A 4,834-nucleotide genomic window follows, 5' to 3' on the forward strand; every position below is an offset into this window, starting at 1 on the left:
AGCTTAAACGTGGAAATGGAAGAAAGCAACTACGGAGTGTGGAATGGTCGAACACGTTTAAGCTCCAGTTTAAGCTTAAACTGGAGCTTAAACGTGGAAATGAAGAAAGCAACCCTGGGAGTGTGGAATGGTCGAACACGTTTAAGCTCCAGTTTAAGCTTAAACTGGAGCTTAAACGTGGAAATGAAGAAAGCAACCCTGGAGTGTGAATTTGGTCAAACACGTTTAAGCTTCAGTTTAAGGTTAAACTGAAGCTTAAACGTGGAAATGGCTCCCTGGTGCATTTCTCATTTCTGGCGTTTAACTTCCAGTTTAAGGTTAAACTGGAGGTTAAACGCCACTTTTAGCTTTTCTCAGCTTTCATGATTTTGGCGTTTAAGCTCCAGTTTAAGCTTAAACTGGAGCTTAAACGCCACTTCCCAGCATTATATGGCTTGGCAGTTTAAGTTCCAGTTTAAGCTTAAACTGGAACTTAAACTCCACATGTGATATTCAAGCTTCCTTTATTGATTTTGTTGCTTCCTTGCCTAGCCTCTTCTTCCCTGAAATCATCCAAACAACTACATCAAAGTCTTGCAAAATTTCATGAGAAATCTTCCATTCATAGCATTCAAGTAATATAACTAAAAACTCATGGAATTTGCATCAAAATCATACTGTTTGGATGGTTCATTGCTTTGTTGTTCATTTAACCATTCTTGGTTACTTTAAGCTCAAGAAAATGCATAAAACAACTAAAACTAACAGAAAAATGCTAGTGAAACTAGCCTAAGATGCCTTGGCATCAATATGTCCATGAGGACTTGGTCCAACATTTGATCAAAGTTGACCCTTCTAGTGTAGGAGCGTGCGTTTACTTGCATCATTGGCAAGTGAAATGCCAACCTTACATTTTCCGGACTGAAATCTAAGTATTTTCCTCAAACCATTGTAAGCCAATTCTTTGGATTTGGGTTCATACTTTGATCATAGTTCCTAGTGATCCATGCATTGGCATAGAACTCTTGAACCATTAAGATTCTGACTTGTTGAATAGGGTTGGTGAGAACTTCCCAACCTCTTCTTCGGATTTCATGTCGGATCTCCGGATACTCATTTTTCTTGAGCATGAAAGGGACCTTAGGGATCATCTTTTTCATGGCCACAACTTCATAGAAGTGGTCTTGATGGACTTTTGAGATGAATCTTTCTATCTCCCATGACTCAAAGGTGGAAGCTTTTGCCTTCTCTTTCCTCTTTTTGGAGGTTTCTCCGGCCTTAGGTGCCATAAATGGTTATGGAAAAATAAAAAGTAATGCTTTTATCACACCAAACTTAAAAGGTTTGATCGTCCTCGAGCAAAAGAAGAAAGAAAGAAGGGGAAGAAGAAGAAAAATGGAGGATATATAGGGTTATAGGTGGTTCGGCCAAGATGGTGGAAAGGTGTTTGTGTGGTATAAATATGAAGGAGTAGTGAGGAGTTTATATAAGAGTGAGGGGAGGGTTGGGATTCAGTCATTAGTGTTGGGTTTGGTAGGTAAAAGTGTTTGAATTTGAAAGTGAGGTAGGTGGGTTTTTTTTTGGGAAGAGATATGGAGGTGATTGGGGAAGAGGTGATGGGAAAGAGAGAATGAGTTGATTGGTAAGGGGTATTTGGGGAAGAGTGTTGTGGGAAGGTAGGTGGAGATCCTGTGGGGTCTACAGATCCTGAGGGGTCAATGATTTATCATCCCTGCTCTTGTGAGGCGTGTAAATGCCCTTGCATTGCAATCCTGGCATTTAACGCCAGATTGCTGCTTGTTTTTGGCGTTTAACCCTAGCTTTTATTCCTTTCCTAACGTTAAACGCCAGGATGCAACATGTTTCTAGCGTTTAACGCCAGCTTGTTGCTTCATTCTGGCATTTAATGCCAGTCTGGTGCTTGTTTCTGGCGTTTAACGCCATTTTTTATTCCTTTCCTGGCGTTTAACGCCAGGATGCAACCTGTTTCTGGCATTTAACGCCAGCTTGTTGCTTCTTTCTGGCGTTTAACACCAGTCTGGTGATTTTTTCTGGCGTTTAACACCCAGAATGGTGCCAGATTGGGCGTTAAACACCCATTCTACTACCCTTACTGGCATTTAAACGCTAGTAAGTTTCTCCTTCAGGGTGTGCTATTTTTAATGTTATTTTTTATTTTTCTTTAATTTTGCAGTAGTTTTTGTGACTCCACATGATCATCAACGTAAAAAAAAGAAATAACATAGATAAATAAAATTGGGTTTCCTCCCAATAAGCATTTCTTTAATGTCAATAGCTTGACAGTGAGCTCTCATGGAGCTTCACAGATGTTCAGAGCATTATTGGGACCTCCCAACACCAAACTTAGAGTTTGAATGTAGGGGTCCAACACCAAACTTAGAGTTTGACTGTGGGGGCTTTGTTTGACTCTGTATTGAGAGAAGCTTTACTTGCTTCCTCTCTATGGTTACAGAGGGAGATCTTTGAGTTTTAAACACAAGGTAGTCCTCATTCACTTAAAGGATCAACTCTCCTTTGTCCACATCAATCACAGCTTTTGCTGTGGCTAGGAAGGGTCTTCCAAGGATGATGGATTCATCTTCATCCTTCCTAGTGTCTAGGATTATGAAGTCAGCAGGGATGTAAAGACCTTTGACCTTTACTAGCACGTCCTCTACCTGTCCATAAGCCTTCTTCATGGATTTGTCTGCCATCTCTAATGAAAATTTGGTAGCCTGTACCTAAAAGATTCCCAGTTCTCCATTACAGAGAGTGGCATTAAGTTTATGCCTGACCCCAGGTCACACAGAGCCTTCTCAAAGGTCATGGTGCCTATGGTACAGAGAATTAAGAATTTACCGGGATCCTATTTCTTTTGAGGTAATGACTGCCTAACCAAGTCATTCAGTTCATTGGTGAGCAAGGGGGTTCATCCACCCAAGTCTCATTACCAAATAACTTGGCATTCAACTTCATGATTGCTCCAAGGTACTTAGCAACTTGCTCTTCAGTGATATCTTCATCCTCTTCAGAGGAGGAATACTCATCAGAGCTCATGAATGACAGAAGTAGGTTCAATAGAATCTCTATGGTCTCTAAATGAGCCTCAGATTCCTTAAGTTCCTCAAATAGGAACTCCTTTTTGTCCAGAGGATGTCCCATGAGGTCTTCCTCACTGGGATTCACGTCCTTCTCCTCCTCTCCAGGTTCAACCACAGCAAGTAAAGTTATGGCCTTGCACTCTCTTTTTGGATTCTCTTCTGTATTGCTTGGGAGAGTACTAGGAGGAGTTTCAGTGACTCTTTTACTCAGCTGGCCCACATGTGCCTCCCAATTTCTAATGGAGGACCATGTTTCATTCATGAAACTTAGAGTGGCCTTAGATAGATCAGAGACTATGTTTGCTAAGCTAGAGGGACTCTGCTCAAAATTCTTTGTCTGTTGTTGAGAAGATGATGAAAAAGGCTTGCTATTGCTAAAGCTATTTCTTCCACCATTATTAAAGCCTTGTTGAGGCTTTTGTTGATCCTTCCATGAGAAATTTGGATGATTTCTCCATGACGGATTATAGGTGTTTCCATAGGCTTCACCCATGTAATTCACCTCTGCCATTTTAGGGTTCTCAGGATCATAAGCTTCTTCTTCAGAAGATGCTTCTTTAGTACTGTTGAATGCATTTTGCAATCCATTTAGACTCTGAGAAATCATATTGACTTGCTGAGTCAACATTTTGTTCTGAGCCAATATGGCATTCAGAGCATTAATTTCAAGAACTCCCTTCCTCTGAGGCATCCCATTTGTCACAGGATTCCTTTCAGAAGTGTACATGAACTGGTTATTTGCAACCATGTTAATGAGTTCCTAAGCTTCTGCAGGCATTTTCTTTAGGTGAATGGATCCACCTGCAGAATGGTCCAATGACATTTTAGACAATTCAGACAGACCATCATAGAATATATCCAAGATGGTCCATTCTGAAAGCATGTCAAAAGCACACTTTTTGGTCAGTTCCTTGTATATTTCCCAAGCTTCATAGAGGGATTCACCTTCTTTCTGTATGAAGGTTTGAACATCCACTCTAAGCTTGCTCAGCTTTTGAGGAGGAAAGAACTTGGCTAAGAAAGCCGTAACCAGCTTATCCCAAGAGTTCAGGCTATCTTTAGGTTGAGAGTCCAACCATATTCTAGCTCTATCTCTTATAGCAAAAGGGAAAAGCATAAGCTTATAGACCTCGGGATCAACTCCATTGGTCTTAACAGTATCACAGATCCGCAAGAACTCAGTTAAGAACTAAAAAGGAACTTCTGATGGAAGTCCATAAAACTTACAATTCTGTTGCATCAAAGAAACTAATTGAGGCTTTAGCTCAAAATTGTTTGCTCCAATGGCAGGGATTGAGATTCTTCTTCCATGGAGGTTGGAATTTGGTGCAATGAAGTCACCAAGCATCTTCCTTGCATTGTTGTTGGGTTCGGCCATGTCTCTTTCTTTTTTGAGATTCTCTGTAAGGTTTTCTCTGGATTGTTGTGCTTTAGCTTCTCTTAGCTTCTTCTTCAGAGTCCTTTCAGGTTTAGGATCTGCTTCAACAATAATGTCCTTGTCCTTGCTCCTGCTCATATGAAAAAGAAGAGAACAAAAAAGAAGAGGAATCCTCTATGTCACAGTATAGATATTCCTTTATGTGAGTAGAAGAGAAGAAGAATAGAAGTGGAAAAATTAAAACACAGAGAGGGAATTAAAATTTGAAACAATTAGTTAATTAAAAAGAATTTTCAAAAAGGGTGAGGAATTTTCAAAAATTAGAGAGAGAAAAGTAGTTAGGTGGTTTTGAAAAAGATAAGAAATAGTAAAACAA

This window comes from Arachis duranensis, chromosome 4, assembly GCF_000817695.3.
Source record: "Arachis duranensis cultivar V14167 chromosome 4, aradu.V14167.gnm2.J7QH, whole genome shotgun sequence".
NCBI classification, from domain to species: Eukaryota; Viridiplantae; Streptophyta; class Magnoliopsida; order Fabales; family Fabaceae; genus Arachis; species Arachis duranensis.